Source organism: Salvelinus sp. IW2-2015, linkage group LG27 (assembly GCF_002910315.2).
Source record: "Salvelinus sp. IW2-2015 linkage group LG27, ASM291031v2, whole genome shotgun sequence".
Lineage (NCBI taxonomy): Eukaryota > Metazoa > Chordata > Actinopteri > Salmoniformes > Salmonidae > Salvelinus > Salvelinus sp. IW2-2015.
In genome coordinates this window covers 20,369,096-20,381,394 of record NC_036867.1, presented here as the reverse complement: position 1 = coordinate 20,381,394, position 12,299 = coordinate 20,369,096, and positions in this window count along the sequence as shown.

The window sequence follows — 12,299 nt, the reverse complement described above, 5'->3', positions numbered from 1 at the left end:
TTACTACATGTTCGCCAGCTAAGCATTTGTCACGGTACGACCGGGCAGAAGGATGCAGAATATTATAAGGACAGTGACTCATATGCTCACATGCAGACGCACACACACACACACACACACAACACACACACCACACACACACACACACCACACACACACTGACAGACAGACAGACAGACAGACACACACACACAAAACAACTCTATTTACCAAATACAGACAGGAAATGCCCACACACAAAAACAGACACACACACACACTACTTCCTGCAATCCAGGAGCGAGGGCAGCGATGTACTCTGCCAGGATTGGACAGGGATACAGACAGAGACAGGAATGCATTGAAAGTCCCTCCTCAACATTTGCTTATCCTATTAATAAACCAATGCTTTGCACAGAGTTCCGATGTTCTCTTTCACAAACTTCCACACAAGCATACACATAAGAAAACACACACACTCAAACCTAAACAGATAACCTCTCTCACACACAGAAGCAGACAGGCTGTCAGCATGTGGTTTCCTAACGACTTATCTCATCCTCAGCCGGATCAGCTAGATCGGATTAGATGAGTCGTGACAGGGGCTGTTGACAGTGTGTGTGAAATGTTAAACCTGCGAACTGAGGCAGACAGGGGGCAGGATATGTGTATCAAATGGCACCCTATTCCCTATATGTCCTGGTCAAAAGTAGTGCACCAAATACGTAATAGTGTGCCATTTGGGGCGCAGGTAGAGACAGAGGTGGGAACAGGCAGGCAGGTTGACTTTGATGGAGGGGGATTTAGTGAAAATGCCTCATCTAGCACTTTCTCCGCAGTGTGTGTGCTTGTGTCTGTGTGTGTGTGAGTGTGTGTGTGTGCGCGTGTGTGTGTATATGTGGTGTGTGTGTATGTCTGCTTGCTTTCTCCACACTCCGATGGATTAGACATGCTGAAGGCAGCAAGAAGGGCTGAGCTGAGCTGGTCTCATAGAGTAGACGTAACATAGGAAATGTAAATCCAGAACACTAAAATTAGTACGATATGTTATGTTTGGTATGGTTACATAAGATATAAAGTTACTTAATGCACCTCTTAAGGATCCAACCCTTTTTTTAAATTTTCACCTAAAATGACACCCAAATCTAACTGCCTGTAGCTCAGAACCTGAAGCAAGGATATGCAAATTATTGATACCATTTGAAAGAAAATAAGTTTGTGGAAATGTGAAATGAATGTAGGAGAATATAACACATTAGATCTGGTAAAATATAATACAAAGAAAAAACAAGCATTTAAAATAAATAAATGTACCATCATCTTTGAAATGCAAGAGAAAGGCCATAATGTATTATTCCAGCCCAGGCACAATTTAGATTTTGGCCACTAGATGGCAGCAGTGTATGTGCAAAGTTATAGACTGATCCAATGAAACATTGCATATCTGTTCAAAATGTTGTATCAAGACAGCCCAAATGTGCCTAATTGGTTTATTAATACATTTTCAAGTTCATAATTGTGCATTCTCCTCAAACAATTGCATGGTATTCTTTCACTGTAATAGCTACTGTAAATTGGACTATGCAGTTAGATTAACAAGAATTTAAGCTTTCTGCCCATATCAGATATGTCTACGTCCAAGGAAATGTTCATGTTACTTACAACCTCATGCTAATCATATTAGCCTACGTTAGCTTAACCATCCCGTGAGGGGGACACCGATCCTGTAGAGGTTGAAAGGCAAGAAGAGAGGGAGGGAGGCCAGCCATATATTACAGACGTTTAGTAACCCAAAGGTTGTGTGTTTGAATCTCATCACGGACAACTTTAGCATGGTAGCTAATTTAACCCTTTAACCTAACTCCTAACCTTAACCCTAACCCAAAAGCTAGCAAATGTTAGCGTTAGCCACCTAGCTAACGTTAGTCACAACACATTGGAATTCGTAACATATCATACTTTTTGCATATTTAAAAATATTGTACATTTGGCTAATTCATAACATATTATACAAATTGTACTTCGTAACATATCATACGAACTGTAATTCGGAACATATCCCATATGAGTGATGGACAGCCACAAATTAATACATACCATCCAAAACGTAACATATCAAACTAAATGTACCAGATTTACATACATAATAATACGAAATGATCTGAGACCATGTTGCATGACAATGAACAGGTCTCACTCCACACTGCACTCCTCTACAAGCCTCATTTTTAAATGTGTATAAGTGTAAAAAATGCATTGTATGCAGAAAAGGGTTTACTGGCTTATGTGATGATGGCACAATAAAGGTTTATAAAGTCAATACTCTGAAGTATAGGCCAATAATTTGCTGCAAGGCATGCATGGCAATAAATAACTGAATCAATAATAAATGAAATGGGTGATAAATAAATGAAATGGGTGATGGGACAGTCCCTCCCTCCCTCTTTCTCTCTCCCTTTCTCTCACTATCTCTCCCTCTCTCGCTGCCAACCTCCCTTATGGAAAAAAACACATGCTATATTGGAAACTTGTCTTTTGGAACACCTCACTTCAACACGTGTTTTTGGAACACTTCACATAGGAAAAGAACAATTAGTTGTTATGGTACACAAAGCGCCGTTAACATACAGTGTGTTCAACTGTATATGTTTATTTATGCAGCAGTCATTAACCTTTTGTCAATAGGGGGAGCTGTTAGCATTATTTTTTTTTTTTTTACATTTCCAAATTAAACTGCCTCGTACTCAATTCTTGATCTACAATATGCATATTATTGTTATTATTGGATAGAAAACAGTCTATAGTTTCTATAGGAGTTTGAAATTTTGTCTCTGAGTGGTACAGAACAATTCTACAGCACTTTTCATGACAGGGTTCAGATTTCAGAAATTTTTACCTCTGATCTGGGGTCTGTTTATAAGGCCACAGTGAATGCTATGAAGAAACCGACATGCCTACGTCTTCCTCTGGGTGTCTGTACGTCATCACGTTTTCAATGAAATCGATGGGACGTTCACAGCCATTATAAATGACAAAAATGTACAGAGACCCCTCTTTCTCAATGTGCGCCTCAAGCTTGAAGGCCATCGGACCTGTCTCGTTCCAAATCGTTTTCTAACCAGGAATATTTCTCCGGTCATGTTTCAGTCTCTATAGTTGTTAAAAACATCATAATGTAGTGAATTTGAACCCTTTATATCAATTTATATCCGTTTAGTGCGATTTTGAGGAATTTCTTGTTGTGCGTTCTGAAAGTTTGGACACACGTTTTAGGGAGTCGGTCGTTGGTGATGGACATTTCGAAGGACAGAGGACATCTATCGACCAAAAGACGTTTATAACATAGAAAGGATACATTGCCCAAGAATATGATGGAAGAACAGCTCAAAGTAAGCAATATTAATATGATAAACCGTGTTTCTGTCGAAATATTTTAAACGCATCATTCGCCATTTTGTTTGTATAGCTTCACTTGGCCAACCCTGTATTGAAAAGTAAGATAATTTTAAAATGTAAATCCGCGGTTGCATTAGAACTAATTTGTCTTTCGATTCCTGTAAACCTGTATTTTTTAGTCAAGTATATGATTAGCTTTCAATTAAACTAGATCACTCTGATAGATGACGTCAGACATATTGAGGCTTGATTTCCTAGTATTTTATTGGTAACCACGGTTTTGTATGGCTAAATATGCACCTTTTCGAACAAAACTTGATATGTAATATTGTAAAATGATGTTACCAGAGTGTCATCGGAAGAATTCTGAGAAGGTTAGTGAAAAAATTAATATATTTTGGCGGTGATTACGTTATAGCGCTCTTTGGCTGGAATCGATGCTCTGGAACGTTTGTTCATGTGGTATGCTAACTTATCGATTTATTTGTGTTTTCGCTGAAAAACGCTTAGAAAATCTGAAATATGGTCTGAAATCACAAGAACTGGGTCTTTCCATTGCTATGCTCTTGTCATTTTATGAAATTTTTATGATGAGTAAATTGGTCATACACGTTGCTCTATCTAGTAATTCTAGTCGATTTGTGATGGTGGGTGCAATTGTAAACTGTGAATTTCTACCTGAAATATGCACTTTTTTCTAACAAAAACTATCCTATACCATGAATATGTTATCAGACTGTCATCTGAAGAGTTTTTTCTGGTTAGTGGAATATCATAGATCTAGCTGGCCGAATTGGTGATAGCACCTGAAGGAGTAAGAAACTGATGGAGTTAGAATAGTGGTGTATTTTGCTAACGTGTTTAGCTAATAGATTTACATATTTTGTCTTCCCTGTAAMACATTTTAAAAATCTGAAATGGTGGCTTTATTCACAAGATCTGTATCTTTCATCTGGTGTCTTGGACTTGTGATTTAATGATATTTAGATGCTACTATCTACTTTTGAAGCTATGCTAGGTATGCTAATTAGTGTGTGGGGGGTGGGGGGTGCTCCCGGATCCGGGTTTCTGAGGCAGTAAAAGTTAATCAAACATGTCCGGATTTGAACTCACAAGCTCTTGGTTAACAGCATCTCGATCTTTCTGCTATGCCACCACGCCTGTGTTAATAACTGATTCCACCTGTATTCTTACACTTTGGTCTTCAAAGTGAGTCAGCTTTGATAAAAAATAAACACAAGAAAAACTATGATGTTTATCATAGTGATTCAGGAGTAACATTAAAACAGAATAATATGCCCCACCAGCATTGGACAACTATACAGAAAACACTCAAATTGCTGAAATAAGTCAAATAAATCAATGATAAGATAATAGTAAGATTAATTGATAACTAAAAAACCTGTGCAGAAAGTGTAGAGATGTATTATATGTTATATCCTGATGACTGGTAAAATAAATGTCTTGAGAAACTCTTGCAAATTTACTAACATAGTCCTCACCTTTACGGAAAAACATGTCACATGTAAAGTATTCCAAAAACCTGTGAAATGTCATGTGAAGGGTTCCAAAAACACATGTTTTCACATGTGAAGTGCCCAATTCATACGGTTCCATTTTTACCACATTCTTGCTGGGATAAGCCTTTGATATCTCCCATGCACATGCCGGCAAGTTTAGGAGTAGACGTGGGCACAAAAAACACCATCACAAAATAATTGATTATTTTTTCATTATAATCAGGTCCTAAGAAACACATTAAGACTAATAAAATGTATTTTCAAAAGAATAGAATTGTATATTTTGAGTATAATTATGTTACTGGCCTGTGCAGCCAGCCTTGCAAAAGTATTCATCCTCCTTCACGTTTTTCCTATTTTGTTGTATTACAACCTGTAATTTAAATGGATTTTGATTTTGATTTCATGTAATGGACATACACAAAATAGTCCAAATTGGTAAAGTGAAAAGTTTTTTTTTATGTTTCCAAAAATGTTAAATACACAGTGGGGCAAAAAAAGTATTTAGTCAGCCACCAATTGTGCAAATTTCCCACTTAAAAAGATGAGAGAGGCCTGTAATTTTCATCATAGGTACACTTCAACTATGACAGACAAAATGAGAAAAAAGAATCCAGAAAATCACATTGTAGGATTTTTTATGAATTTATTTGCAAATTATGGTGGAAAATAAGTAATTGGTCAATAACAAAAGTTTCTCAATACTTTGTTATATACCCTTTGTTGCAATGACAGAGGTCAAACGTTTTCTGTAAGTCTTCACAAGGTTTTCACACAACTGTTGCTGGTATTTTGGCCCATTCCTCCATGCAGATTCTCCTCTAGAGCAGTGATGTTTTGGGCTGTTGCTGGGCAACACGGACTTTCAACTCCCTCCAAAGATTTTCTATGGGGTTGAGATCTGGAGACTGGCAAGGCCACTCCAGGACCTTGAAATGCTTCTTACGAAGCCACTCCTTCGTTGCCCGGGCGGTGTGTTTGGGATCATTGTCATGCTGAAAGACCCAGCCACGTTTCATCTTCAATGCCCTTGCTGATGGAAGGAGGTTTTCACATCAAAATCTCACGATACATGGCCCCATTCATTCTTTCCTTTACACGGATCAGTCGTCCTGGTCCCTTTGCAGAAAAACAGCCCCAAAGCATGATGTTTCCACCCCCATGCTTCACAGTAGGTATCGTGTTCTTTGGATGCAACTCAGCATTCTTTTTCCTCCAAACACGACGAGTTGAGATTTTACCAAAAAGTTATATTTTGGTTTCATCTGACATATGACATTCTCCCAATCTTCTTCTGGATCATCCAAATGCTCTCTAGCAAACTTCAGACGGGCCTGGACATGTACTGGCTTAAGCAGGGGGACACGTCTTGCACTGCAGGATTTGAGTCCCTGGCGGCGTAGTGTGTTACTGATGGTAGGCTTTGTTACTTTGGTCCCAGCTCTCTGCAGGTCATTCACTAGGTCCCCCCGTGTGGTTCTGGGATTTTTGCTCACCGTTCTTGTGATCATTTTGACCCCACGGGGTGAGATCTTGCGTGGAGCCCAGATCGAGGGAGATTATCAGTGGTCTTGTATGTCATCCATTTCCTAATAATTGCTCCCACAGTTGATTTCTTCAAACCAAGCTGCTTACCTATTGCAGATTCAGTCTTCCCAGCCTGGTGCAGGTCTACAATTTTGTTTCTGGTGTCCTTTGACAGCTCTTTGGTCTTGGCCATAGTGGAGTTTGGAGTGTGACTGTTTGAGGTTGTGGACAGGTGATTTTTATACTGATAACTAGTTCAAAAGGGTGCCATTAATACAGGTAACGAGTGGAGGACAGAGGAGCCTCTTAAAGAAGAAGTTACAGGTCTGTGAGAGCCAGAAATCTTGCTTGTTTGTAGGTGTATACTTATATACTTATTTTCCACCATAATTTGCAAATAAATTCATATAAAATCCTACAATGTGATTTTCTGGATTCTTTTTTCTTCTCATTTTGTCTGTCATAGTTGAAGTGTACCTATGATGAAAATTACAGGCCTCTCTCATCTCTCATTTTAAGTGGGAGAACTTGCACAATTGGTGGCTGACTAAATACTTTTTTGCCCCACTGTATTTAAAAAAAAATGAAAAGTGGTGCGTGCATATGTTTTAATTTGAAACCCCTAAATAAGATCTGGTGCAACCAATTACCTTCAGAAGTCACATAATTAGTTCAATAAAGTCCACCTGTGTGCAATCTAAGTGTCACATGTTCTGTCACATGATCTCAGTATATATACACCTCTTCTGAAAGGCCCCAGAGTCTGCAACACCACTAAGCAAGGGGCACCACCAAGCAAGCGGCACCATGAAGACCAAGGAGCTCTCCAAACAGGTCATGGACAAAGTTGTGGAGAAGTACAGATTAGGGTTGGGTTATACAAAAATATCAGAAACTTTGAACATCCCACGGAGCACCATTAAATCCAGTATAAAAAAAATTGAAAGAATATGGCACCACAACAAACCTGCCAAGAGAGGTCCGCCCACCAAAACTCACAGACCAGGCAAGGAGAGCAGTAATCGGAGAGGCAACAAAGAGACCAAAGATAACCATGAAGGAACTGCAAAGCTCCACAGCGGAGATTAGAGTATCTATCCATAGGACCACTTTTAGCCATACACTCCACAGAGCTGGGCTTTACAGAAGAGTGGCGAGCAAAAAAGCCATTGCTTAAAGAAAAAAATAAGAAAACACATTTGGTGATCGCCAAAAGACATATGGGAGACTCCCCAAACATATGGAAGAAGGTACGCTGGTCTGATGAGACTAAAATGTAGCTTTTTTGGCCATCAAGGAAAACGCTAAGTCTGGCGCACACCCAACACCTCTCATCACCCCGAGAACACCATCCCCACAGTGAATCATGGTGGTGGCAGCATCATGCTGTGGGGATGTTTTTCATTGGCAGGGACTGGGAAACTGGTCAAAATTGAAGGAATGATGGATGGCGCTAAATACAGGGAAATTCTTGAGGGAAACCTGTTTCAGTCTTCCAGAGATTTGAGACTGGGATGGAGGTTCACCTTCCAGCAGGACAATGACCATAAGCATACTGCTAAAGCAACACTCAAGTGGTTTAAGGGGAAACATTTAAATGTCTTGGAATGTCTAGTCAAAGCCCAGACCTCAATCCAATTGAGAATCTGTCGTATGACTTAAAGATTGCAGTACACCAGCGGAAGCCATCCTACTTGAAATTGCTGGAGCAGTTTTGCCTTGAAGTATGGGCAAAAATCCCAGGGACTAGAGGTACCAAACTTATAGAGACATACCCTAAGAGACCTGCAGCTGTAATTGCTGCAAAAGGTGGCTCTACAAAGTATTGACTTTGGGGGGGGGTGAATAGTTATGCACGCACAAGTTTTCTGTTTTTTTGTCTTATTTCTTGTTTGTTTCACAATAAAAAATACTTAGCATCTTCAAAGTGGTAGGCATGTTGTGTAAATCAAATGATACAAACCCCCCAAAAAATCTATTTTAATTCCAGGTTGTAAGGCAACAAAATAGGAAAAAATGCCAAGGGGTTGAATACTTTCGCAAGCCACTGTACATGAAATCAATAGTGATTTTGTTCATTAAACAGACAAGAAAAACTTAGGCTACCCTAACATCAGTCAACACAAGTATATTTTATATCCGGCTAACAATATAATGAAACATAACAGAATAAAATACAAATAATATTTTTCCCACACAACTTGCGTCACAGTATCATGCTCTCATATAAAAAAGTTATATTTTGAAACAGAGCCCAAGGCAAGCCCATGCTTTTTTGATGCACGTTTCATCTCTTTCCTACAGCAGTTCTCCTTTAAAAGTTGCGTCATAATTCTATGGCACGTTATTTTAATTGTCAGCCATTTTTTACCATTAATGCTAGTTAGTGCAAGTTTGAACACCAGAGGGCATTTTTGAGAAGCATTTGATAGTCTTCCATTTTGCCATTACCAGAGAATTTAAATTCTTTTTTATAATAACATAATATATGGGATTGAATTTAATTAATTTTGTTTAATTAATTCTGATTAATATTATGGTGTTCTATTTCAAGAATGACAAAAAAACTAATCATTCAGGGTTTCCGTTAGGATGGAACGGAAAATATGGAGCTGTACAACGTGACTGTCGGGAGTAGGCTAAATTAATATGTAAGGGGCATTTTTCGTTCGGGCAAATCTGATCTGTGAGAATATGTAAGGGGCTTTTATATCAATCTAAATTAATTAATAATAATCGCTTTGTTTAAAAATTTACAATATTTTGGAGATTATTTAGTTTTCATTTAACCTAGAGTGAGTGAGAAAAAGACCATTGTTGAACATGGGGTGAGACATTCTCACACATTTATAAATAAAGCCAGTTTGTTATTTAGAAATATTTATATATTTTTTTTAGAGGGAGAGAAACCAAAACCCACCTGATGGGTCTCCCGGTGGCGGCCGGCACAGGTATCGAACCAGCATCTGTGGCAACACAGCGCAGTGTCTTAGACTGCTACGCCACTCGGGAGGCCCCATCCACAAAATGTTTAATGCTGATCAATTGCCTTGCACAAAGTATCAAAATACAGATATGTGTTAGTAAAGGTATATTGTCCTGCTAATAGCCCATAATGGGCTATTCTAATACTGTACATGGTGTCCATGTCAGGATAACCAAAACATTTCTTTATTAAAGACTATCAGAAAGAATGTTGGTACTTATTTATTTTGATCCAAAGCCGTGAATGAGTGAGTCACTCAGCTTTATGTAGGTGCCAGGGCTATATGACTGTGCCATCAGCTTGATCGTATACTGTAACAATATTTTGGAGTTTATTTTGTTTTCAAAGAAAGTGTGCGATTGCAATCTGAATAAAGGCCAAAATAATATTTGTAAAGGCCAAAACATTTATTTCTGGTTTTAGAGGGAGAGAAACGCTGGGCCAATTGTGCGCCGCCCTATGGGACTCCCAATCACGGTCAGACGTGATATATAATAATAATAATACTTTTCCCCCCTTCCACATGTTAAAGGTTCCAATTCATCCATTTTTTTTATCAATTAGGATATTTGAATTTAACCACAATATTTGTTGTATTATTTGTTCTGTCTTTTCTGGTTGATTAAACTGAAATTGCAACCAATCACGGCCGGTTGTGATACAGCCAACCTAACAAAGAAATACATTTGACGACAGAATTCTCCCCCTACCCTCCTTCTAGGCAAGTCTATTGTCCTGCTAATAGGCCTGCTAATAGCCATAATCAAATCAAATCAAATGTATTTATAAAGCCCTTCTTACATCAGCTGATATCTCAAAGTGCTGTACAGAAACCCAGCCTAAAACCCCAAACAGCAAGCAATGCAGGTGTAGAAGCACGGTGGCTAGGAAAAACTCCCTAGAAAGGCCAGAATCTAGGAAGAAACCTAGAGAGGCACCAGGCTATGAGGGGTGGCCAGTCCTCTTCTGGCTGTGCCGGGTCGAGATTATAACAGAACATGGCCAAGATGTTCAAATGTTCATAGATGACCAACAGGGTCAAATAATAATAATCACAGTCGTTGTCGAGGGTGCAACAGGTCAGCACCTCAGAAGTAAATGAAAGTTGGCTTTTCATAGCCGATCATTCAGAGTATCTCTACCGCTCCTGCTGTCTCTAGGGAGTTGAAAACAGCAGGTCTTGGACAGGTAGCACGTGGTGAACAGGTCAACAGGTCATGGTTCCACAGCCGCAGGCAGAACAGTTGAAACTGGAGCAGCAGCGCGGACAGGTGGACTGGGGACAGCAAGGAGTCGTCAGGCCAGGTAGTCCTGAGGCATGGTCCTAGGGCTCAGGTCCTCAGAGAGAGAGTAAGAAAGAATTAGAGACACATAAACTACTGCAGCATAAATACTGGAGGCTGCGACAGGAGGGGTCGGGAAACACTGTGGCCCTGTCCGACGATACCCCTGGACAGGGCCAAACAGGCAGGATATAACCCCACCCACTTTGCCAAAGAACATCCCCCAAACCACTAGGGGGATATCTTCAACCAGCAAGTTACCATCCTGAAACAAAGCTTGAGTATAGCCCACAAAGATCTCCGCCACGGCACAACCAAAGGGGGGGACGCCAACCCAGACAGGAAGATCACGTCAAGGACGCAACCCACTCAAGTGATGCACCCCTTCTAGGGACGGCATGGAAGAGCACCAGTAAGCCAGTGACTCAGCCCCTGTAATAGGGTTAGAGGTAGAGAATCTCAGTGGAGAGAGGGGAATCGGCCAGGCAGAGACAGCAAGGGCAGTTCGTTGCTCCAGTGCCTTTCCGTTCACCTTCACACTCCTGGGCCATACTACACTCAATCATAGGACCTACTGAAGAGATGAGTCTTCAATAAAGACTTAAAAGTTGAGACCGAGTCTGCGTCTCTCACATGGGTAGGCAGACCAATCTCTCCAAAAATATGTGGTGATCGATGGTATCAAAAGCAGCACTAAGGTCTAGGAGCACGAGGACAGATGCAGAGCCTCGGTCTGACGCCATTAAAAGGTAATTTACCCCCTTCATAAGTGCAGTCTCAGTGCTATGATGGGGTCTAAAACCAGACTGAAGCGTTTCGTATACATTGTTTGTCTTCAGGAAGGCAGTGATTTGCTGCGCAACAGCTTTTTCAAAATATTTTGAGAGGAATGGGAGATATAGGCCGATAGTTTTTTTATATTTTCTGGGTCAAGGTGTGGCTTTTTCAAGAGATGCTTTATTACTGTCACTTTTAGTGAGTTTGGTACACAGCCGGTGGATAGAGAGCCATTTTTTATGTTCAACATAGGAGGGCCAAGCACAGGAACCAGCTCTTTCAGTAGTTTAGTTGGAATAGGGTCCAGTACGCAGCTTGAAGATTTAGAGGCCATGATTATTTTCATCATTGTATCAAGAGATATAGTACTGAATCACTTGAGTGTCTCCCTTGATCCTAGGTCTTGGCAGTGTTGTGCAGACTCAGGACAACTAGGCTTTGGAGAAATACGCAGATTTAAAGAGGAGTCCATAATTTGCTTTCTAATGATCATGATCTTTTCCTCAAAGAAGTTGTCACGGCGGTCGTAAGGAGCATACCAAGGCGCAGGGTGGTAGGCATACATTCTTCTTTATTAAAAGAACGAACACTGAACAAAACTAACAAAATAACAAAACGAACCTTGAAGCTAATATGGATAGTGCAGACAGACAACTAAACATAGATCAAGAACCCACAAAACCAAAAGGGAAATGGCAACCTAAATATGATAAACAGCTGCCTCTGATTGGGAACCAATTCAGGCCACCATAGACATACATATACCTAGATGTACCAAAACCCCTAGACAATACAAAACAAGCATACCCACCCTCGTCACACCCTGACCTA